The sequence below is a fragment of the Chlamydotis macqueenii genome, chromosome 2 (assembly GCF_036417535.1).
Source record: "Chlamydotis macqueenii isolate bChlMac1 chromosome 2, bChlMac1.mat, whole genome shotgun sequence".
NCBI lineage: Eukaryota > Metazoa > Chordata > Aves > Otidiformes > Otididae > Chlamydotis > Chlamydotis macqueenii.
In genome coordinates, this window is record NC_141557.1 from 69,411,986 (window position 1) to 69,437,682 (window position 25,697).

A 25,697-nucleotide genomic window follows, 5' to 3' on the forward strand; every position below is an offset into this window, starting at 1 on the left:
GTCTATCAGTTTATACAATGCTAAAGTGAGGCTAGTAATTACCTTATTAAAAACACTGGCTATTGTGGCATCATGCTAGAACAGTGAAATTAAAGAGACCAGGCTGCTGAGAATGTAATTAATGAATGTTTGCAAAACTCTGTGATTATTAACTAACAAGCTTTGGGACACTAATTACTACAGCCAAACCTCTTTTTGTGATTTTTATACAGGGAATTAGTGTGATAACCCTGGAGACAAGGAATATGGTACAACATCACCCCTACGGTCCCTAGAGTTCAGCAAAATCAATAATTCCTCCAAAATTATATTTCAGTTCTTCTAGCAGCTGTGATGAGTAATGAAGAAAAAAATCAGTAAAACGGGAAGATTAGGATATGGTTTCCAAACTTTTAGGAAGGAAAGGTCTTGTCTAGTTACAGTTGGAAGGTTTTGCCAGCAAGCAGAACCAAAATTCTTCAGCCCATGGATACAGATATCAGGATAAGAAATACTAGATTTTCCATAGAAATATTATTGCAGGAAAATGGGTCAGAGAGTCAAGAAACGGATTAATGAATGGGGAATAGTATGCAAGGCAAAAAACAAATATCAGCATTTTTCCCCCCTTGAAGCTGTTGATAACTTGAAGCTGTTTCAATAATGATATCCCAAACCGATGACAATGTTTCCTCCCACCATCAGACACTATCCTGTTGCTTTGTGCTTTAAAGGGCTGTCAGTCATGTGGAAAACAAGGAAGAAAGGTCAGCAACAGAGGACAGGATATGAAGGAATGTCGCGCAACCGAGTCAAGGCTTTCGAGCGTACAGAAACCCTATGCAGGCTCTTGCAGATTGATCCTGCAAGCCTTCCTCGACAGCAGCTGCTGGTGTTTGTGTGAGCATCTGAGGGAAGCCAGCAGGCCCATGAACATCACTGGTGGAGACAGGAGCTCAGCAATGTCCATATGCGATTCCAGTGCAGTGCATTATCAATAGTTAACACCTTGGTCTACACTTCTGGAGTCTAGATACAGCAAGGAAACTATTTCTACTACGTGACTGTCTCCCCTCTCTCTCTCTCTTTTTTTTTTTTTTAAAATTTTTTGTTATCTGACATCTTAGGCACTTGTCCCAGAGAGTGATGAGAGTAAACATCCCTGTGTTCACCTCATGCCCAATGGCTGTTGCAGTCTGTAGCAGAGCAGGAAAGAGCAACAACACCTCTGCGAAAGCCTGACGGAAGTTCGTGTGCATCTGTCCCCAGGGAGAAAAATATTCTCTGTGGTACTCAGCTCTCACACACAGCACACCTGCAGGTCTCTGTACGCCATAGAGATAACTCATGTGCATCTTAGAGCAATAGGAAAGGATCAAATTCACCACCCTTAAATGTCAGTGTTGTGCATGCTCTTTGAATCAGCCCAGGTTTACAACCATGTCCACAGTTTTCCTCCATGGTTAATGCCCAGAGCACAGTGCTCAGAGGAAATGAAGGAGTGTAGGAAATAGGAAACAGTAATCGTATGAAAACATGGCAGAAAAAAAAAAATCCAAAACAACAACAACAAAAAATCTACCTGTGAGTATCGTCCCAACAGCCCTATCTTGCTGAAAAACACTGTTTTCCCTAAATAACAAGCTTCCTTTGGGTCCAGTCTTGACATCTGTGTGGAGTACAGAAAGACGGTCCCTGAAACCACATGTTGAGACACAGCTTCATCGCATCACTTGTGTGCCACCTTTCCTCAGTTCAGAGCAAAGATAAGGAAGCCGTACTCAAGCCAGAGTGCTCTTTGGCCAGCATATTTTCTCTGGGCTGTGTATCCAAGGATTCTGAACATTGTGTCCCTTAGGTAGCAGTCTGCTATTTAACACATTATTAGAGAGAGCACATGCCAGGAGGAGAGCAAAGCATCAAGGAATAATGAAAGCCCCTGGACAAGTCTATGTAATTTACGTTAATTTTACTGTTGTCAGGGTCTAGATAAAAGTGTGGAAGTGACCAGCTGACAAAGGTGGGTTTCTAAAATTCAGGGAAAGCCACAATCAAAAGGCCACATTCTGCAGCAGCTCCAGCTTCTTTGAAGACAGCAGATTAAGACTGAGCCTCTTAAAGTTCATAGCTACTAAACTGTTAAGGGTCAGCGAAGAGAGTAGCCCTGTAAGTAATGCGGCCTATTTAACAGACTAATGCTGTCCAGCTGCCTTTTTTTTTTTTTTTTTTTTTTTTTTTGGCTAAAGAAGTCAGAACAAAAGGGCAACCTCAGAAAGGGAAGAGACCACACACACCTGGTAGATCAGAATAAGTGCCAGAAAGAAGCAAATTCCTTCTTAATGACTACTAGAAGTATTGCCTAGATTTTCAGAAGGGCAAAAACTAAAGACTTAATAGAGCCCACAAATTTGCCTGTCCTGTACTTCCTACAAACACTCAGAACTGGCCTATTACTGGTAATCAGCACGTTTAGTCTTCTATTTTGTCTTGTGTTGATATATATGGCCCAGATACAATGCTCATATGGCTTTGGACAAAAGGTTGGACTATTTTGGGCAAGAACTTTTTTTTTTTAAACTGCTTGTGTAGCACTCAGTGGTAACAAGGCCCAACCCTTCACATAAAGTGTGAGATTGTAAACAAATTTTCAACCTGTTGTAACTAGAGAGAAGCTGTTGATGTTAACTTCAGATGAAACTGCAATGACTGTGGTGTTCTGGCATATTTAAATTCAAGAACTTGCTTCCTTCTGCTACAAGAATATTTCATTATTGTAAAATACTAAAATATTTCATTATTGTAAAATACTATAGACTTCTTTGTTTAGATAACAAATAGGAAAGTTTCCTCTGCTTGGAAATCGAAGATCAAACTCTGACTTCAGGATGTGATCTGATTGCATTGATACCATTTTCCGTTAACTGAGATTTCACAGAATGAACCAGGGTCCTGGTCTGATAGATTAGCCTTTTAAAACTGGCAATACTTTCATTTACCAACAACAGACAAATAGCAATCAGAACTAGATATGTGTTTTTTGTTGCATTAAAAGCTTTCTTCTCTCTGTGCCAAGGTTCCTCTAACAGTATTTTACCCCTGTCCTTGATTCCTTTTCACAGGGGCTATGCATGCATTGAGGAATGATGTTGTAAGGTACCATTTGCTCCACACAGCCAAAGAGTATCCTAGGAGTGCAACAAAATGCAGAAGTCCCTTAGAGAGCAAGTAACGGTCTCAAGGATGACAAAAAAGAGCGAAGCTACTACAACCCTAGGGATAAGGCCAAGGGAAGCTTTTAGGTCCAGAAGAGAGTAGTTCCCCTTACCAAAGCATCATTAGACCCTTAGCTCACCAAAATCTGCAAGATCACTCTCACCCTGACCCCTTCCAAAAACGTCGTGAATAAGAATTGCTTACCCTTAAATTGTGGAGTAATTAACTGCCTTCATTACTAACTGAAGTACAGCAATGCCATCTCACTTCTTCATTCTTTTGTATATCCATGAAATGTAGAAGTAATTTGGAAGAAAATGGAACCAAAAGGACACCTATTCAAGTGCAGCAGCACTCTTCCTCATTGCTCCTAAACAGAAAGTCTTTCACATGAGGCCATACCTTATATATTGGTGCTGCTGCACGTCAGCAGATTGACACCTTTCTACCTCCCTTATCCCTGAAAAACAATAAATCAAATTTTGAATGGTTTCATACTCACATAATCCTAAAAGAGGCTGTTCTGGCTGCAAGCTGACAGAGGAACAGTGCTGCACAGCTCTTGTTGCCAACCAAAAGTAAGTGGAAGCAAAGGAAGAAGAGGAATGGAGCAAACCATCCTCACGTGGCAGTAAATGGCACTGGCTGCTCCTAGTGAACCCAGCACTGAAGAGTTACCAGGTGTGTGAAGTGGAGCAGAGTTTTTTTTAAGCAGCCTAAAAGATTTAGATAAAGCATTAATGAAAGATTTGTCTGTTTATCCTCCACTGCTTATTTGTCTCTACTGAAGAGACATGCTGGATCAAACCAGCAGTCTCTCTAGCCCCAATATTGCATCCCAGACAGTGGCAATGAATTTTCAAAGACAGCAAATGGGCCAGGCCACTTTCTGTGGTCTCTTCTGCTCATTCTCTTCCAAGAAAATAGATGTATTAGAGATGGTAGGGGAGAGTTTCCTTTGGCCTTTACTTGTGGACCTGCTGTCACTGAGTTTGTCTGATCTCTCTCCGAGTGTGCAGACATCATCTGCCTGAAACTTTCTGTGGCAACAAATCCCAGAACTTCATTGCCAACCTTTTATCTGTGTTAAACTGATTTCTTGCTAGTTTAAACAAACACCCTCCAGTTCCAGCATTAAAGAATTTGGTAATTAAGCCTTCTACCTTGGCCTCATCCACCACCTTTGTGATTCTGTAAGTTTTTACCATCTCCATTCTCACACCCTCACCTTACTTCTCTCCAAATTGAAGTAATTCTACCTTTTCAGATTCTCTTCATAAGATATCATCCAATCAGCAGACTCTGATCTGTCTTCCTTACCCTTCTCTTGACCTTGTCCAGCTCCTCTATATTGTCCTCGAGATGTAGAACTGTAGAACATATTGCAGGTACTGTCACTACGCAGCTTTCTGTAGCATGAAAATGGCACTTTTTTGATTGTTATTCATACCCCTCCTTGTGATGGCCAGTGCTCTGCTGGCTCTTTTGGCTGCTACTGCACGTCAAGCAGATGATCTCTCAGAGCTGCCACTGATTATGTCAAGGTCTCTTTTTGGTACTGAGTTCAGCATCGTGGAGGCATGGTTTAGATTATTTATCCAAAGATACATTACCTTTCATTCACCTACCTGGACCTCATCTGCCATCTTTTTGTACACTGGTGTGGTCCTTCTGAACCTGGTACAGCGTTTGCCTATGGAGAACTGTGTAGCATTATCTGCAAACTTGCACATTTTACCATTCTCTCCCTTCTCTCCTCTTCATTATCAATAGATGCAGCACCCATCCCTGGGGACTCTCTACTGCTCACTGTAATACTCTGGCCAGTTAGTTTGTTCATAATCTTTAGTGTGGAACCTGGTAAAAAGCTTTTGAAAATTTAAGTGTTTTGAAAATTATGCTGATAGGATTCCTTTCACCCTCGTGCTACCGACACCCTCCTAGAGACCCAGAGACAGGCATTGCCTTCCCAGAAGGTGACTCTTTCCCGAGAGATGTGTGGGGCCTTCTGCCACCTACCCAGGGCTGGAAGTCAGACCAGTCTGCTTCCCAAGTCTGGTCTGTAGTTCCCAATTCTAAAGGTAAATTAAACCAAAATAAACATTTTAAGTCAAGAAAATTTCCTTCTCCACTTCAGAATAAGTCAGGCCTGTCCTCTGTCCACTTTATATGATGCTGCAGGTAAGGCCTAGCTCAGTACATGTAAAGACCACATGCAGTATTTTGTCTGTTTATTCAGTAGGTTTTGCATTGTCATAGACTGTAGAAAAAAGTGCAATGAAGTCATTTTGGAGAGCTGAAAAAACAATTCGGATGATCCCAGGGGTCCTTGGTTTTGCACTCCAAATTCTTCAGTTGTAAGGCCATTTTCTAATTCAGAATGACTTCCTAAGAGGCCATTCTTTCACTCCTTTCTGCAAGAGGACACAAGCATCCTGCATGTTTAACTGCAAGCATACAATGTTATCTGCTCCTTCTCTCTTATGTAAGTTTGCAGGAATGCTGAAAGACTTCCCGGACTCTGAGAGGTTAGGGGTTGGAATCAGGTCCCTTGTATATCACTGCATTGGCTTTTTGGGACGTGAAGTTATTGCAATTAAGATACTGGCCGGATGTGTGGGCTAAAGAACCCAACTGATATCACAGGCATTTATTGATAATGCAACTTCTCAGGAAGAAATCTGGGGAATTGTTGTTCTTCATGTTTTCCTCTGCAAGCAAGAAAGCCATATGGATTTATCAGAAACATACAATGCTTTATCTAGCTCAAGAGAAAAAGAATAGTGTTTATTTTACTGCAGAGGAATGTTCCCTTTCAGTTTTGAGAGCTGGTTGCCTGAGCTGGCACTGTGTACCATTTGGCCTCCAGTAGACATATTGCTCTGGTTTAATTCAGTGCTATCTTTAACCTGATTATTATTTACTGTTTGTGCTGTGATAATGTCTCCAAGCTGCAGTCGAGGAGAAGGGCTTCACTGTGTTAGGTGCTGTACAAACATACAACTGAAAGATAAATTTTGCCTTGAACCATGCAATTGAGCAGCTCCTAAACTGACTGCTAGCACATGAAGAGGAAAGCGTCAGCTAGAGGCTGGGCTAAGGCTCGGGGTTTGCTTCCCTTCCCTACCTGTGTGATGTCAAACAGTGGCTTTCCCCCATCTCATTTAACTTGTGCACTGCTGTACTGCAAGCCGAGCTGAGAGGCAGCGAAGGGTGATGGGATGAGCTTCCTGTCTCCTAGTTCTTTCCTCTTGTGGCACCTGGTATTTAAGCAGATCATCTGCATCTGCTTTCTACATGTGCTGGTGGGCACACAGGAAGAAAATGCTGAAAAACCCGTAAATTAAAGCAGTCACCTGTCTGACAGTAGCTCTACGAAGTATTAAGAAGACCTTTCTGTGAAGAGAAAAATTCTTTCCCAGAAATCTTACCAGAGTCCTAAGAACATTTTCTTTGGCAATGGACGTGGAGTAGCCGCCTGCTCCGACAATGTTTTGGGCCCTTACTGCTCCAGGACAGCATCCAAAAGGCCATGAGGAAGGGTAGTGTTTGGTTTAGCCTCGCTATTTACCACACCGAGGCCTGAGGTCTTGGTGGTCTTGCAAGATGGAGCTTTTTGCCAGAAGAGGTTTGGTTGGGCCAGTGTCCACCTGTCTGACTCTGACAGCAGGGATTCAAATGTTTTCTTCAAGCTGTTAATTGGAAGACCGCCCTTGAGAAAAGGACTTTGAGCAAGGCCAGAGTGCTGGTAAAAGTGTTTTCTTGTGTGCCTTGGGATGAGTCATGTCTCCATAAACCCATTCTCACTTTCCAGTGCATGAACTTAAATTCCAGGATTCTGAAATAAGTGGACACCCATGCTCGACGTGGGTTTCAGGCAACCCAGGGGAGAGCAAGGGAGAAAGACCGGCATACTGACTCTGTTTCAGCATTGGACTGATTTTCCTGATTTTATGTTAAATATGTCTCTCTCTCAGTTTCAGGAATATTTCAACTCTGTCTAGGTTTTGATGTTCCCCAGGTGGAGACTTATTGAGTAATTTCCATCTGCACTACAAGGACGAGTATAAGATGGTGTTGCTGAGGAAAGTGGAGCAAAATAACAAATGAGGGGAAGTGCAATTCTGTGGCCTCTTCCATCAAGCTGCAGCAGCATCTTGCTTTTCTTGAACTATTTCCTTATCTTATGCTAAATCTACCACTGCAAATACACATGCAAATAACCCTGTGGAAAAAGATGCTACTGTGAGCTGGTACATTTGGTAACAAACTAATAAAAAGTCTGTAATGGGGCATATAGAGTCTGTGGGGACAGTGTATATGATGACTACATGCAAAATTAAAGAAAAAAGCTATAAAGAATAGCATTGTTGTTCATAGAAATATGTCAAAATGACACCATTGCTGGGAGAGGTGGTAGCAAACCAGCAATTAATGTTTGCCTTCTTTTGTTTACATTACTGTCATTTAAGAACAAAATGCACACAGTAGATAGAACAGTTCTATAGTTTGTTCATTTATGTCTTAATAAAATGTATTGAGGATGGTGTTTGCGTTTTCTTGAAGCCACACTGATCTCCCAGCTCTTGCACGCTTCTTTGGTTGTTCTCTGCTGGCTTTGTCTCTGTGGATTGCTACCTCTCTTGGGAGGATTGGGTGTAGGATGGAAGATCTTTTTTGTATTCCTGAAGTGGATAGCATGTTTTTAGCAGCACTCTAATCTTAATATATATATAATAGTTAAAATAATTGTCTCCTAATAGGACTTTTATAAGTAGCTTATGGCACGCTGCCCTTATTGTAGCAAAGTTTGTCCTTGCAGATAAGAAATGTCAATTAAAATGTAAGCTTTGCAGAGCACAGATAACATACAGTCTTACAGGCAAATTAAAAAAAAATTCATACTTTTCTATATTTTGTTGCTTGTTTTTTTTAAACATAGCAATGAGTAGTAAAGGAAGAGTAATGTGCAGGAACTGAATCAGCATACTGTATAAACACAGCAACTAGCACCATAATGACTATGCTATCTTATCATAGAGGTGCATAGTTGTGTATGCAAATGTTACCTCAAGTTTAGTCAACTATCTACAATAAAGAGTATTTATGGTAGGAAATGTAAGAGTCATTTCATATTCTTTCATTATTATAATTGGCTTTCAATATAGGATCACAAATTTACACAAATCAATGTTGGCGTTAACAGACACTTACCTTCACTTGCTTTTAGCTTGCTGCTTGTATACCAGATAACCTGCAAGACTTGTTAAAGTACAAAGGGGACATGGGCTAAACAGAGACGGAGGCACAGTTACTCACTCCCTTCTGCCAATGTCATGGGCCATTAGCAGAGGGCAAGAGGGAGCTCATGTAGCTGCCCTGGTGCCATATTTCATAGCCAAAACATTTTACAATAATTCAATTTCTGTGCCAGCCAAGACAACACTTTCCTAAGATTGCTACTGTCTTGGGCACTTTGAGAAATTAAACTTTGAGTCTCTGAAGATGCTGGAGAACAAGACTGGAAATGATTTTGTCATGCCATTGTCCCCTGCAACACGAATGGTTAAAGCATGGCCTAAATAGACTTACCTGATTCTTACCTTCATAGAAGGTCAATGACAGATTTCACACAGAGGTGCTGCAAACAGGATCCTGAGTAAAGCCTATTTACAGCTATCCAAAGCAAGCTTGTGACCTGCCCTTTGAGGGCTTTTCTCTTCATTTGAGAATTTTACGTGGGGGGCAGTTACAGTAGAAAGCCCAGTAAATACCCTCAGGAAAGAATAAAACTAAGCGAGGAAGTCATTGATCTCAGCAAAGTTACGGATGCAAATATCATTATAAAGCTATTTCACAACCTTTACACTGCAAAAGAGGTAGCAATTTCTTTTAATGTATTTTTTTTTTAAATCCAATTGAACAGCTTGTGTGCTAGCAGCATAATACGAGGCTGAAAATGTGCCCTGTGCCTGTAATGACCATATGCAAATAAAATGTTTAAAGCAAGGCAAATTTTCCACTTTACATCACAATTCCATTCAAAAAAAATTATTTCTCTAAAATCCTTAGTTTAGCAGAACTTCTGCCTGAGATGGGCTGCTTTTTCCCCTTCCGAATTCCTGGCACAATGTAAATCAAACAAATTCAAGATAGCAAAGACGGGAAAATCATTATTATAATCGCAAAACCAGCAAAAAGGTCAACAAGAAGGAGAACAACAATAGGATTCTGGTAAGTGTTTGGGAAGAAACTATTCCTGCTGCAGTCAAACATACTGTTTTCATAACAACAAATTAAATACCAAGGTAATTCCCCAGAGCCTTCAGCAGCATGGCTGTGTCGCAGCAGTAGAAGCCACTCCAGCACAATGGACAATATCATTAGGAAAACCTACCAGCTGCTGAGCCATCAAGCAGCTCAGTGGTCTTTGAAGTTAAGCTGGAGCCAAGCCTACCTTTTCAAGGCACTGCATTGTTACTCTGCTTTTCCTCCTGTTCCCGTCCGTTTCCCTGTCTTCCTCTCTTACTTTCCCCTGTCAGGAGGACACATTTTAGACTCCATTCATAATATGAGAAGATGTAAGAGGGACTACTGTTGTACCGCTGCAGGGATGGCTGGACTACTGGCTTCCTTAGTTGGGTATGAGGGACTCACAGCTGCACCCTCCTTTTCAATATTTTATTTGCTTTTTGGTGCCCGATATATACCCTGAAAATGGGTAATTGATGAGGTGTAAGCTATTGTCTTACACTCAGAAGGCACAGGAGACAGGTCAGCAAGGTGAGTGCTCCACAAACACCCGTTCTGCAAAAGAGTGGCATTCGTATCTGCTTTGGCTCTTTGACTTCAGAGAATGAAAAATCAAGACCATGACTTTTGCCATGGTCTGGCCTCTCTGAAACTCCTTTTACTCATCTATGAAATGTTATATTCCATATATAAAAGTGTTTCAATGACAGTTGCCAAGAAACTGCAGTATCAAAGCAACTTTCTTAATATTTTGCATCAGAAAGCTTAGATTTTCCTGAGTAGTGTGCAAACATGAACATATTTTGTCACTCACTGGATGAGAAGATGTGTCTAGATTTCTATCTCATTCATTCTCTGAGCAACAGGCAATAACATAACTGGTAAATTGCCAGAGTGTAACAGAGAGAAACCATTTTTACAAAAAAAAAAAACAAAAAAAAAACCAAACCCAAACCAAACCAAATTAGCTCTCAGATAAAGAACATGCTGCAGCAATACAGTCATTGGGGTAGTTGGTCCCTGCCAATCAGCAGGTTTAAAATTAGCATTCTTATGCCATTAACAGCTATATTACTGGGTAATAAATACCTATGTAACAACAATAGGCTACTTTATCATCCAAACCAATTCACCATGCAGCCTGAGTCTTCGTTCATAAGGTCTGAAATATGTATGTTTGCTGTGTTATTTCATGCCATTTTCAGGTAAATATCCACTATTTACTTTGCCAATGTCTCCACTCCTTTTACTGAGGCACCTGGTTGATGTTACTTGCCGATTTCATTAAAGTCACAGTGATGCAGGATGAGCACATTGAAATGAAGACTCAGCGAGGTGGTAGGAGGGAAGTTGTTTCTGCTCCTTCTGTGGGCTCATCAATTTCTTTCTCCGTCACTTTTCCAAACTTTAATCTCATGCTTACCTGAGGCATGACCACCTTTTGCGAGGAGTCAGGCACTCCTGGGGCCTTTTAAAACCACAATTAGCTTTTCTGCAAATGGAAATAAATGGAACTGAAGGGACTTTCATAAAGATGCTGATCTTCAAAAGAAATTGTCACACCAACATCAAAGTTTGAAATCAAGAAGCCAAATAGGAGAAACTACTCTGAAAAATTGAACTTAATCTACATTACCTTTTAAACCCAAATATCTGGTCTGTCTCCTATGTGCTTGACCTCTTCCCTCAAATCAGGTAGCTTCTGCATCTAGTCCAGAACTGCTGAGTTAAAGAAATTTTTCTTTGGATCTCTCTAGAGATTTCAAGTGATCTATCAAATGCCTAAATTAATTGTTCAGGGAACTTGCTGTTAATAACACTTTCTACTCTGAACTCAGTATGAGTTGAGTTCAACTCAACTCAACAGAAGCTCAGCGTGAGCTGGCAATGTGTGCTTGGAGCCCAGAAAGCCAACCACATCCTGGGCTGCACCAAAAGAAGCGTGGCCAGCAGGTTGAGGGAGGTGATTCTGCTCCTCCACTCCACTCGTGTGAGACTCCACCTGGAGTACTGCATCCAGCTCTGGAGCCCCCAACAGAAGAAGGATGTGGACCTCCTGGAGCAAGTCCAGAGGAGGGCCACAAAGATGATCAGAGGGCTGGAGCACTTCTCCTATGAAGACAGACTGAGAGAGTTGTGGTTGTTCTTCCTGAAGAAGAGAAGGCTCTGGGGAGAACTTATAGCAGCCTTCCAGTACCTAAAGGGGGCCTACAGGAAAGTTGGAGAGGGACTTTTGACAAAAGCAGGTAGTGATAGTACGAGGGGTTATGGCTATAAAGTGAAAGAGGGTAGGTTTAGATCAGACATAAGGAAGAAATTCTTTACTGTGAGGGTGGTGAGGCACTGGAACAGATTGCCCAGGGAAGCTGTGGATGCCTCATCCCTGGCAGTGTTCAAGGCCAGGTTGGATGAGGCTTTGAGCAATCTGGTCTAGTGGAAGGTGTCCCTGCCCATGGCAGCGGAGTTGGAACTAGATGATCTTTAAGGTCCCTTCCAGCCCAAGCCATTCTATGACTCTATGATTCTATAACAGGTTTGGAAAGAGTTGGAAAAAAACCCTAGTATTTTATTTCCTACCAATACTTTGCCGCTGGAGACCATTATCATGATCCAACCATAATTTTCTACAGTTAAAAATTGAGACTGCGTGTTTTATCCCTTTCAGTAGGGAAAGAAAATATTCCAGACTTGAATATCTGTCAGATTCCATAAAAGCTGTTCTGACTCTATGTGTGTCATATTTTGTAGCGTAGACGATAAAATCCACTTTGGCAAATGGCCTTTTTCTGATAATCCTTTGAGCTAAAATTACAAACACAAATAAGCATAAGGCAAGACTTTTTCAACTTTGCTCAACGTAATTTCAGAACAAAGAGCTGTAGATGGCTTTCTATCAAGTCCTTTGCTCATTTGCACTCTTCAGATGGTAGACACTGTATTTTAGTTCACTTAACATGAAGTTCTAGGGTGAAACAGGTTGGTGAGAATATCAGAGAGGTAAGGAAAGTATTGGCTGAAGAAACTGAAGGAACTCCTGGGAACCCTTAGTGTAATTTTGGTTGCCTAGTATGTGATACAATGAATACAGCGTTGCCTGTTCATGCAGTAACTTCTCCCTTAACTTTTGCTAAATTCCTACCAGGGATAAATCTTTCTTGGGATGGTGGGGTGATAACCAATGATTCAGAGATGCAAACAGTACGTACTCTATGATAATAACAGTAATGTGGATGAAAATACTCCCCACATTATAATCTTTATATAAGTTAGATGCTGATGCTGTGGTGCAACATAACTTAATTTTTCCTAAGTCCAAAGATTCCTAACACATACATTTGCAGAGGTCTGCTTGCCAGTAGCCAGATCAACATAGTTACTAGAGAACAGTTTTATTTAAAAGGAAAATCAAGTTTGTTCTCTCCAGGTAACATTCTTCTCCACTTGCAGGGATTTACAACACGTTAAGGAGAACTTAATCACCAGAACTTAGTCACCAAAAATATTTGTCTGAAGTTACCAAGCAGGAGGATGCACAACAGAACAGGGAGAAGCTTCTATTTCAGGCTGATCAGATAGTGCTGGCATAGGAAAGCAAACACAATTTGTACCTGTTTTCCTGATTTATGAAATTCTCTGCAACTCCTCTCACCATGAATGTCAAATGAAATCTGTGGAGAAGTCCCAGTGTGAAATGGAGGGTTGAAAGTCTAGCCCTGTTGAATGCAACAGCAAGCTCCCAACTGGCTTTAATTCACTATTATTTCATCCTTTGTCTTTGCTTAATATGTAGGTCATTGTTAATTAACTTCATCTTTCAAATGTCTCTTGACTTTATGGAAAACACTTTGCACCTGATACTTGTTTTGCTTTCTGGAGGTGAAATGCTAAACTTAGAATCACCATTTAATCATATGTTTCCTATGCATTCCACCTTGAGCATTGCTGAGGCAAGCTTTCCTTCTAATTACAAAGGCGAACTGAAGAACCAGTCATTAAAATAAGATCTGCTTTTCCTTAAATACTATTGTACTTCAGTAGAGTGATCAAAGCCAGTAGTTGCTTCCAGAGAGATGTTAGTTTATAGCAGAACTTCTTAAATGGAGAATAGTGAACGCTCTTTTTCTTGCTTAGATTAAAAAAAAAACCAACAAAAAACAGGTCAGTCTACTGGACAATTCTTCTATTAAAAAACCTCTGTCTTCCTTTCAGGCTAGCAGAGGACTCAGCCCAAATAAGGCTAAAGGATTTGCCAAAAGGCCTCAGGGAAGATTGTGTTCTAGCTATAATTTTGTTGTCAGAATAACACCCATTGTTGTTTTTTTTTTAATAAAGAAAAGGAGATTTTTATGCCATGGTCAGTTAAAACTTGTGAAGAACTTTCTGATCCATGGTGAAATAACGTGCATCATATGCATGTATATGTGCACAGGTGTGTATAAAGTGTTGAGCATAATTCTTTCCATTTCCTCCCAAGTCCTGGTTGCTTACGAAGCATGATCATAGCATCTAAAACCAAAACAAAACCCAGAATAATTTGTCAGATATGCTGGAAGAATTCTAGTAACCCTAATAAGAGTTACTGCTTCATTTAGGAGAAGCCTGACTGAAGCCCAAAGTCCAATTGCTCCTCAGGGCACCTGGGCAAGCTGCTGCTGGGAAGGAGAAGGGCATACAGCCTACCCTGCCGTGGGCTCTGCGCTGTGCAGGTGCTGGAACTGGACCCAAAAAAAGGTCTAATACTCTAATACACTTGTGGTAACAGATGGAAACGACCATTCGTGCGACATCTTGTTCCGGATCTGAGGACCGCAATTTTTAGGATCAGTCCCACTAGCCTACAGTGGAGCTTTGCTGTGTGCTGATGTGAACACATCTTCATGATAACTGCAAGAGAGGGCAGCAAAGTCTGCTTCCAGAGCAAAATGCTGACAGAAAAGCAGCTCATTTAAGTGTCTATAAAATTGTGAGGTATTTAGAGCTTCTGATTCACTGTAAAAACATCCAGGGCACATCTACTCTGTAGGCCACAGAAGCATAATGCCACAGGTTGTTTTTCTTTGGTAATAAGTGATCCTATTGATGAATATTTGGAGTTATCCTGTGATGGAGTCATTTAAAATCAGAGTGCCCAGCTAATCGTGTTCAGATCTGACACAGACTCTTTTAGCCATCCAAAACAAATGATAGGATGGGCTTGAACCATTTCTTGTGGCCAGGAGACTCTGAACTCACTTTGACTCAATACAGGTGTTGAAATCACTGCAGGATTATCCCTGGAGGTGGGTAATCCTTTAAAGGTTCAGAGCTTTGGGTTAGATAAAAATCTAAACATTTGGATGTTTATCTGAAACCTTATCTGATTTATCTAAACTCCTGGAGGCTGAACACCCATCAGTTGCACATCTACAAGTAAAAGAGCAATAGGGCCTCTTGTTTCTACAGACTTAAAGCTTGATCCTGACATCCCTGAATAAACAAAACCTCACATTGATATCAATTCGCTTTTGAGTTGGGGTATTTGGAATGGGAAGTTCCCTTTCAGCTAAAGGTGATCACAAACATTATCCCATAGGGGGAAAAAAAAAGATGTTTTAGTTATAAAATACAACTAAATTTTATATATATATATAAAATATAATAAAAGTCATCCATAGCATTTTTTCTTTTTCACCGAAAACCTGTATACTTGAAAATTGTCAAAGGAGCTTTGGCTGAAAAGCAAAATATTTCATCCACTTTCATTCAAAATTTCATCCTTTCTTTTGTCACCCATAAAAAAAAAAAAAGAGGTCTTGATAATTAAATGCTGTGAGTTTAAATCCCTACTGGCATTTTCTTTCCCTAGGTTTCTTTCTCTACTTGACCGTCACCCCCTAGGATGCCACCTGACTGCTACTGAAGTGCTGTGCTGCAGTAGCTCACGGGAGACATAAGGAAGATTGGGAGTGTGAAACTTTCACACTGCAGCTCACAACACTGAATTGTATCAATGTAGAAATATTTTGCTTTTCTACTATGGCACTTCAGATTTTTTAATTTTTCACCAAATATTGTTCTGCTTTCTGGCATTTCAATGAACATTACAATTTTACTAGCTGGTGAAAAATTAACTTGTGGCTGTTAAAAGCTGTGTGAGTATAATAGTTTGGGGGAAGGGAAGAGGGAAGTTTGAGAAATTACTCCTGTCCTTCACTGATATCCTCATAGTGAATGGTGTGGTTACTTATTCTGCTGTGGGATGTATCCCAGCCTGTGTCAGGGGTGTACGTATGAAGGAACTGGGTACATTCTGGATATCAAGTGTGCTCAGATTTGCTCCGCAGTGTTATGATCATTGCTTTCTCCCCAAGGCTTACTGAAATTAGAAGGATTGCTAGCTCCCTGTTTCCGTACCTACAGAGAAAGAAATGCTGCCCCAAACAAAGAAGTGGAGGAAGAAGAGGGGTGATTCAGGGGGTGAGACAGTAGCTGCAAGTATAGTAGGTATGGTTTCAGTTCCCTGCTCCACCACAACCTTCACATTAGGGGAGTCCTTTAGTCTTTGTGCTTTTCCTGTTGACTGTAGACCACTGCTTTATCTTAAGGGGTATTTCAAGGATAAACCCTAAAAACCATCCACAAAATTACTCAGTTTAATACAGTAACAGGAGCTACAGATGCACAGAGGACAGACAAAAATCTGAACTGTGCTACTGCTTGCCGAACATATATGAGCGATTTATGAAGGTCTGGGCCATGTGTCTCTACTGCTGTCTGCAAGCTGAGCCTTTTCCACGTTCCTGTCACATTAGCATAATGGAGAATTAACATTGTTTTGCAGCATTTTAGAGGCTGGGAAGAGAATTCAAGCACTTTCCCCTTCCATTTCCCATCGACGTGCCAGTTACAGTCCCAAGTTCACAGGGCAATTCTGTGCATTCCTGCACCTTTGGGACCTTGTGCATAGCTGCTACACCGCTCTTGTAACAACACTCTTGCCTTGGGAATGAAAAAAATACACTTATTTGTTTGTTTTGGCACTATCAGTAGGACCACAAGATTAATGGCCGTTAATTAAAAAAATGTTAGTAGGACTCTTCTTTGATATGGCAATTTAAAGTTGATATCTGGAGACAAAGTGCTATTCAGAGTTTTACAGAGTAATTATTTTCCCCTGTCCACAGTACAGTCATCTCCTTTTGGTGGTGAAAAGTGCTTGTCTGAAAAGGGAGAGAATGATTTACTCCAGATTATTATATTCTGTGGCTCAGGAGAATCATACTTTCACGTATGTGGCAGAAAATTGTTGTCATTCTCATGCCATTTTCCAAGCATCATTGTGCTTTTGATAACTTATTCTCTGTCAAGCTTCCCTATTAAAGCAATACGCTTGTTTTCTCTGGTTAACTACCTTTTATATCTACAGCTGTTGTTTCTCATCAATGTTTTATGCTTCAAATAAAAATGCTAATTTAGCTCATGCAGAAGGACAGTCCTTTTTTTTTTTTCTGGGTAGCTATGCTGTCACTAAGCTGGTTTCAAGTAGGTCAGGAAAATGTTGTATTTCATAAAAGACATTTGTTGCTGGGTTACGTTGCTTCTGAGAATCGCTCTGAAAATCCTGCCCCTTGCAAATGGGGCCTTAGTTTCAGAGTTGCAGAGGAAGGTTTTGTTGCAGGGGTGGAGAGGGGAAAAGAACAATGCAAGACAAAATGCATCTTAGTGACTCACAAATCCAGCACAAGGTGGGATTTGCCCACCCTCTTGCCAGCAAGACCCAGTTTCTCCCAGCAGCGCTGGTGTGCGTTGCAGTGAACGGGAGCGTGCACCACCCCTCAGAGGCATGCATTCCTCAACTGCAAACACATATGTGCTCCCTCTCGCGTTTCACTCCCTCGCCCGCAGTGCTTGGGGGAAATTCTTGCAGGATGCTTCCTGTTATTCACTTAATCCTCTCTCGTCTTTAAATTCTGTTAAACTGGGCATTACAAAAGCGTCCAATGATTTATTAATCAAGAAGTGTTTTCGCGGAGCTGCTTCTTACTTGCAGTGAGTGTTCTCCAGCCTTGTCAACACCTGGATTTTTTGGCTGAGGTTTCTCAGCACTGTGGTAAGCGGCAGTGGGTCTTGCCCAGCTTGTGCATCATCACAGAAGTGCTGACTCAGTTCCAGACAGATTTCAGCTACCCAGATCTATAAAAGAAAATTTACTTGCACTCATCTCAGTGAAGGTGTCATTTGAAGCTTACAGTTAGCCACCAGACAGCAGGGAGCACGTACCTGGTTACAAGTAGAAACTAGTAACTCTAGGAGAACAACTCACTAGTAGAGAGGTATTGCTCTGAAGTTGTGTGCTGGCCCATGTTGAGGACTTGGGGTCATTTCATATTTTTCTTATTTTCTTGCAGTGGATGTCTAGAGATTTGACTGTGTGAAAATCCCTGCAAACCCATATGCTTTCAGAAGTTATCTAGGATAAATATTGTTGTGCTCCAATTTGCACTTGCACCTCACCGTCCGTATACAAGCAATAAACACGAATACTGGAGATGCCAAACATTTGCAGTGGTTGCCTTCCACAAACAATACTGCCAGCTCAGATATTTCCTACAGATTATTTAAAGATGACACATTTCCCTATTAACTTAAAAAAGTAACAGCAGTTAAGTGGCCAGGCTGTAGGTATTTCCCTGATAAGATGTGGTGAGAATTGCTCAGCCATGTGTCATGGCAACAAGCAGCTTTCTGAGTTAGATCCCACCTGACCAAAATTCAAATGATCCAGGTATCAAGCAGAACATTGGCCATCATGTCACAAGCCATCAAAGATTTACTGCGCTGGTGCCATTATTAATAAAGCTGGTTGCCATTTTACCATTACATTTGAATGGAGCTTGTTTCTGTAGTTCAAGAGAGAGGAAAAAAACCCCAACATTTTATCCCAGGGCGGTAAAATACAGACAAGTTTCCCATTTCTGTGTTTTAAGTAACAGTGCAGTTTATATGGACAGCAATCTCAGCTCAGCGAATGTTATTCAAAGTATTCCACCACCCTCCAAAAAATCCAGTAGGTTTTTTCCGCTGTGTCAAGACAGGCAAACTGGTTCAAAGTACTTAAGCCAGCAAACATGTCTGCAATGCAGCCCAGCCTAAAGGCAACAAAAGGCAAATGGTTTAATAAGGCTACCCCATCAAGCTTAATTTCAGCCCTTAAAACACCTTGCGTGATTGGACCTTTGGGTGAGACACCTACATTATAGAAGTACATTATTTCTTAAATAGTAAATTCTTCAGGGCAGGAATCCTGAGTTCCTACAGGTCCTTAATTGCAGAGGTCCTGTTCATCAATGCTCCCTCCACGATTACAACCCCAGAAATGAGTAAGTGCTCGCCTCTTGGGCCCACGCGTGACAGAAGACATAATGGCCAGAGTGCATTTCAGTTGTTTAAGGTGCTTTGGTTTTTTACTGCTAAAGATGTAATCTTGCATTTCTTTTAGTGACATGGTGTCTTACACGTACACCAAACAGTTCCAGGCAACAAGCAAGCTCCGACTCAGAAAGCACATGCTTTAGTGGTGCCAGCTTTAGTCGATCATAACGTGCTGTCAGAAAACTGGACTCACTCTCAGGTCAGGTGAAAAGAAAGGATTAAATGAAATCCATTGATATTATTCCAGGCTCTGCAAATATGAATGTGGAACAAAACATTACATACTAACCCAGGAAACTTGATGGAAAAAGTAAGGGAAGCAACAAGACACAGGAGCCTAAAGGGAAACTGCCAAGTATTGTGTACCTCCTGACAGGGAGAGTTGTGGAACACAATTCTTGGTGTGCTGTAGAAATGTGGCTCTAGCATCTCAAACCCTCATTTTTCTCACCCAGAAGTTGTACATCTAAACTGGAATACATGAGCAGAGCACCTTTGCTCTAACTCTGCAGATAGCCTGAAACCACCTGAGAGATGCGAGTCTCCTAATAGGGAGAATGCACTCTAACACCCACAAAAAACCATGTAAGTGGTCAAGTCTATTAATTGGTTTGCTGCTGATAGCATTAGCAGGACCATGCAGCTGCTGTGTTTGTCCCAAAGCCTCAAACTGTAGCAGTGCCCTCAGCCACTCTCCGCACTGCTGCTGCAAAACCCTTCACTTCAGAGCTGAGGTGCTGTACAGGGCAGCCACTGCGGTACCAGCTGCAGAGTTTGAGATGCTGTTGAGTTTTGCTGCCTGAGGGAAGATGACCACCAGCTGGCCTTCCTGCCAGGGCAAGGAGCAGACAGGCTACCTGGATTACAACTTTTCACACAGCCAGTCAGCTGAAAAATTCCCTCCTCTGATCGTGTGACATTTTGTCAGAAAAGCAACAGACCACGAGTTGGAGAAACCCCTGGATGAGGCACAGCCAGCTGCTCAGAGCCACCCTTGCCTTCCCTCTGTAAGTGGCCAGGTCACCTTATGCAGACGGTGCTACAGCTGCCAACCCATGACCATGAACTGGTTGGCTTGGAGCTGCTTTGCCAGCTAAAAAGAGGTCTCCTGCAGCTCTTGTCCCTGCGGAGCTCCATCCTGGTGCCTGCACAAGTCCCAGGACTCAGTTCGCTGTGAGTTAGAAGGGCAAGTGATTTGATTTTCTTTTGTATCACTTGCCACCAGCTATAAAAAACAAACTACTATTCAGCTCTTATCTGCCAAGCTCTGTATATGTGAATTTTGCTTCCTGTTATTGCAGCAACAGTAGGGATGGAGAAATGCTCTTGATTTCCTTTTTCAGAAAAGTTTTCTTTTCTAAACAATTGGTATTAGGCAGAACAAAACAACCAAGAAACAGCATGCTCATTTCATAAATTTCCAGTAATGTTCAAGCTCTGTACATTGTTTCAGCTCTTGCTGAGATGAAGCTTGATTACATTAATGTTAGCCAGCCATTTAATTTAACTCTGAGACACTTTCACTACAGGCTTCCTGGATCTTGAGGGACTGACTCTGCTCGCAATAGCAAAGGTGGGCAAAGAGTGTCTGTAGGGTTTTCATCTGGCTTCTAGGAAAATAGGTGTGTATTGTCATAATGTGCCTGTTCATGTGTATTTTCATATGGGTGTGTGCCTGCATTTGCTGGCAGAGATGTAGATGTGTCCTTCTCTAGTAGCTCTGGAACCCACAAATCAATCTCAGCCAGCCTGATGGAGGGGCATAGGTTACAAGGATAACTAAGGTCCTGGAAACAGGACAGTCAAATATAAGAGACACCTCAGAAAAGGACCACTTAAGGGAAAGGCTGCAGGATAAACTCCCCAGAGAATGCGCATGATAGAGCAAGAAAAGCTTCATTTGGGGCCCACTGCGAGTGGTCACAAACCCAGGAGCTCACAGACAGATCCAAACAACCCCAGATGGTTTCCCAATGTGCCTGTGCTCTGCTGCAGCTTGGTGGTGGGATTGGGACAGAGCTGAATAAACCAATGGTACAATCAACAGTAACACAATTAGCATCACATGTTTGCTCGCTTGGTCAGGACCTGGATTACCCAGACGACCACAAAACAGCACAGCCCATATAATATTTGATGTATGTCAATATGATATATTGGTCAAATAAAATAGGTCTGGCTGAGGGAGTCATGCTAATTTAAGGGTCCTCAAAACTAATACTTGTGAAGAAGGTCCCAACCTTGTCTTAGATTAATCCCTCTGTGCAGCGCGCTGGGTGCCCATTGGTGCCTGTTTGTACACATAAGTACTAAGGAACTTGAGGGCTTTTCCTTGCCTCATGAATTTAACTGGGACAGACAAGGTAAGCAGAGCTAATAAAAAAAAAAAAAAACTACCACCTCCTTGCACAGCAGACACTATTTGGGCAGGCCCAGTCCAATGCGTCTCCCAAGACTTTGGGAAAGAGGAGTATAACCTCCATGCCTTTCCTGTGGTACCCAAGTTGCAGCCCGGCTTCCTGGCACACACACTCTTACCAGAGTGGAAGATGGAGAAATGGAGATTAGATATAAACACAATCATTGACATCACACACAGAATGCCTGATTCAGCCATCTTTCTCAGAATCACAGAATCACAGAATTATCAAGATTGGAAAAGACCTAAAAGATCATCCAGTCCAACCATCACCAATACTTCTCAGCTACTTCTCCTGAGTGGAAACTAGATCAGGTTGCATAAATCACTTTCTGCAGCTACAGGTCAGTGAGGGACACAGGCTCTACAGCAAAGCTGCCCAGCAACAGCCCAGTCTTTAAGCCAGGATGGTGAATTACTGGAGAAGCTAAGTGACATTGTGATGAAGTGGCATAATCATTATCTATTCTACAATAAAACAACTTGCACTTCTCATGGAGAGCTCATTAGAACTGTAACTTTTTAGTTTAATTCTTATCATAGCATATGAGCAGCTGGTTTATGTTCTGCATTGTCCATTTCAAGGAATAATTCTCCTCCATTTGTTTCTTAAAAATTAATATCTTGCATCACGTCTTACTTTGATGGTTTGTTTTACATTTCAGGAATGCAAAACAATTGCACAATAAATCACTGGAGGAATGTACATGAGGGTTATTTGTCACGGCTATAAATAAATGAACTTTAGCAATAGTTGATAAACAGAAGATTATGGACAATTCTAGCAGGCATTCAAAAAGATCAGAGCATGACTTTAGCCCTTTTGTAACAAGCTTTATTTTATTGTCCCATAACCCACTGGAAACACGACCTGGCAGCTGGTTGCCAGGAATAGGCTATAAAGCCCTTTTTGTTCTTCTACAGGGTGCCTCTGCCACTCAGTTCTGCCAGGAGCAGAGACGCTCAGCATGTGTGAAAACTTGACCGTCTGTGAAAATTGTGAAGAAGGTTCATCCTACAGATGCTTAGGTTTTAGGAACCTAGCATTAACTATTAAGATTAAATGAGAATCAAATTTGGTCTTATGCCCACTGGAGTCAAGCATGAAAGTGGTTCATTACAGAAGAGATTTCAAACTGTAAATCCTACTGTCCTCCAGTTCTCAGACACTTTAAGATCTACTGTAGGGTAAAGCCTTTTTTCCTTTGGCACTACTGAAATTAAACGCTCTCCTGAATAGAAACAGGACTACATATTTTTTAAATGCTTCCTGAACCAAGGCAAAAAAGTCTATCCAACCTTCGATTTACCAATGCAAGTATTAGAGAGGCTCCAATTTTTATTTTTGGTAGAAAAGATTAATCCTTAAAAATACATCTCTGAGAACTTGTGCATCATTTTGAACTCAGGGCCAAGACTCAAAAATATAGCAGATTAATCTGAATTCAAGACCAAATTTGAATATACACACGTGTATTTTTGAAATGTAATGATGGGAGGAGCAGTAATTGTAAGAGATGTGGCAACCTTTCAGTAGCATATTTTTGAAGTGTAATTACCAGCAGTTACGAAGTAGCCACCTTTATAATAATAGGAGGCAATTAATTCAGACAAGTCTCTATCCAGCAGGATAAAGTGCAACAGAAAGCAAAGTATGAAAAAACCCAGCACTTAGATATGCCTGCCTTTGTGTCAGTGAGTTTGCAGTAGCAGCTAGACTTAGCATTGCTCTTCAGACACTGATATCCGAATTGCTGTTATCTGCCAAAAATGCTTGTGTGCGGTACACAGCTCTTATTGTCTATTGTTATTATCTATCAAGACATCTATTTTGGGAATAGCTGAAGTGTCCTTCACTTTTCTATCTGAGGGTGTGGCAAGATGATAGGGCTGGGCTGGTACAGAGGCTTGCAGACGCCGCAGGAGAGAGTGTCCACCCCAGCCCATCTCCCCTCCCCGCTCCCTCCTGCTGGCACCCGTGTTTGGCTGATGGGACGATAAACCCATTCAAGCCAGTAATCCAGCAGGAAACTAACCCAGGGAAGGGGGAGGAAAAAAACCCATGGCCAGATTAGCAGGCTGAAAAAGTCAGTGCAGACACGTGCCGGAGCTAGGGCAGGGAAGGAGAGAAATGGACTTGCTGGGAGGGAGAGGGACCGGGAGACAGCCCCCACGCTGGCGGCAAGGCACAATGTTGGCCTCAGTCTGCTGTCTGACCTCACCCTCAGCTTCTAGGAACAGTGACTTAAAGTATATTAGGAAAGACAGCTTCTTGCTTTGGTAGTACAGTATGTATGGGTGACAGTGTACTGAAATACAGGGGGTGTACCATGCTTGGGGAAAGCATCAGGCTTGGAGCAAGAGATTAGGCACAAGGAAAAACAAATTGAGTGATGAAATTTGCCAGAAGACAGGACTATTACAGCTGTACAAACAACCAAATTCAGACTCACCGTTAGCTGCTTTCCTAATTCTTTCTCATCCATATCCCAGCACTGACCTTGGAGCAAACTGATGGGCTATGTAACAGAACCAGGGACAGAAGGGTGAAAACTATGAAAAGTGTCAAAGGTGCTTAGGGTCTGGTAGACAGAAGGCAGTGCCAGGAAGAAAGGATACTTGTCTGAGAAGATGAATTTTCTGAACATGAGAGACATTTGGAGACAAATAGACCCGTAAACTCAAGCCGCAGTCACTCCTAAAGCCCAGCCAGTAGTGCTGGCAGAGAGGCACTGCACCCACCGCAACCCCTCTCTGCTGAGAAGACCAGCAAATCAAACTCCATGTGCCTGCTCCCCACACAAATTCAGCAGGCACGCTGACCTCAGAGGGAAGGTGCTGCTGCCTGCGGGAGAGATCAGACCAGGCCAAGTTACAGTGGGCACCCATAGGTCTTTGGGGACCCAGCCCAGCTCCGGGTCTGCTGAGCCTCTGGCATCAGGGGTTGCAGCGTGGGCAAGGGGGAACCCGATGCAGATTGCCACATAGCCTTGCACATCCCTAGTTGGCCACCAGCTCCCTGGCAAAAGCTGCTGAGGAGCAGTCCCACCTTTGTCCAAACAGGCAAATATGACAACTATCTGCCCAAAGGAGTTTCTGGTTCCATGACAACATACCAAACACCAACTGCTCCCACCCTTCTCAGGGGAGATTTGCAATGCAAGAGACATCTTGATGGGGAGGAGAGCACTTCAATGCTGCTGAAACAACACAGGGAGGTGCAGATCATGCTACTGCAGAACACCTGGCGATTGTCAAAACAGCAGAAACTAGTCAGTTGGTGTTGATATTTCATTACAGAGTATCTTTTCCTTTATGACTATTAAATCTTTAATCCTTTACTAACACATTTTTTCCTCTCCTCGCATAAACAGCCTTGAGTTCTCTGGAATGAAGTGAAGCTCTTTCACACAGTCAGCCACAGCCCAGAAGAGACCTGGAGAGGAGAGTAAGCATGAAGGCATCCTCTTTGTTTTGTTGTTCTCATTTTGACTGGGTAGACCTGGACTTTTCATTACCACAAGGCTCCAAAAGCTTCCTTGGACAGAAAGGGAAGAGCCCAGAAGGCAGGGGGAATTCTGAAGGTGAGGCATGTGCTATGGATGCTTTCACCCTCCAGCCATCATTAGAGACACGTCATGCTGGGTAACCAGAGCCTTCCCTGGGGAAGCGTTGCTCAGTGCAACCTCAGCCTGTTCCTCACTCTACCCTTCAGCCAGATGGCACTGGATTGCTGGGCTACTCTGTGTGGGGAGTGTGTAAGTCCAAGCCCTTGTCCCCACTTGGGGAAGTGTTAGCTACTTTCCTGAGCTGCTTTGCACAGAGAAGGGGCTGAGTCCTGTCACCACGTGTATCCCCACAGCAAAGCTTAGCAGTCAACACGGACACACGTAACAGACACAGACATATGTAGATTCAGTTTTGCAGCCTGTGCATTTCCATGTTCTCCTCCATACATTCATCATAAAAACCCTAGAAAATGCTCGCTCATCTTCAGGGCCTGAATTGGACCATGGGACAACATGAAGTGATGAGAAAGCAACCCTGTACCTGTAGCACCACTGAGGTGATTCTTCTGCTGTAGCACCTGTAGCACCCCTGAGGTGATTCTTCTGCTGGGGTTTGGTCATTGCTCCCAATCACTTCACATGCAGCTTCCTTAATCAGATAGCACAGTAACATAGGACACCTGGGACAGTTCAAGTGCTGCAATTACAGTATATGCATTCTGATACTGTGTATATTGTTGTAGTGCATGGATATCACTCAGTTGTTCATACCTTAAGAATATCACTAGAAGCAGAGCTGAAGGCTCACCCATCAGTGAGGCCCTGTCTTAGCAACCTCAGAAAGGTCCACTCCTGGATCCAGCCACAAAGTGCTATATATACACAAACACAGATACCCAATACAGTGCCCCTTA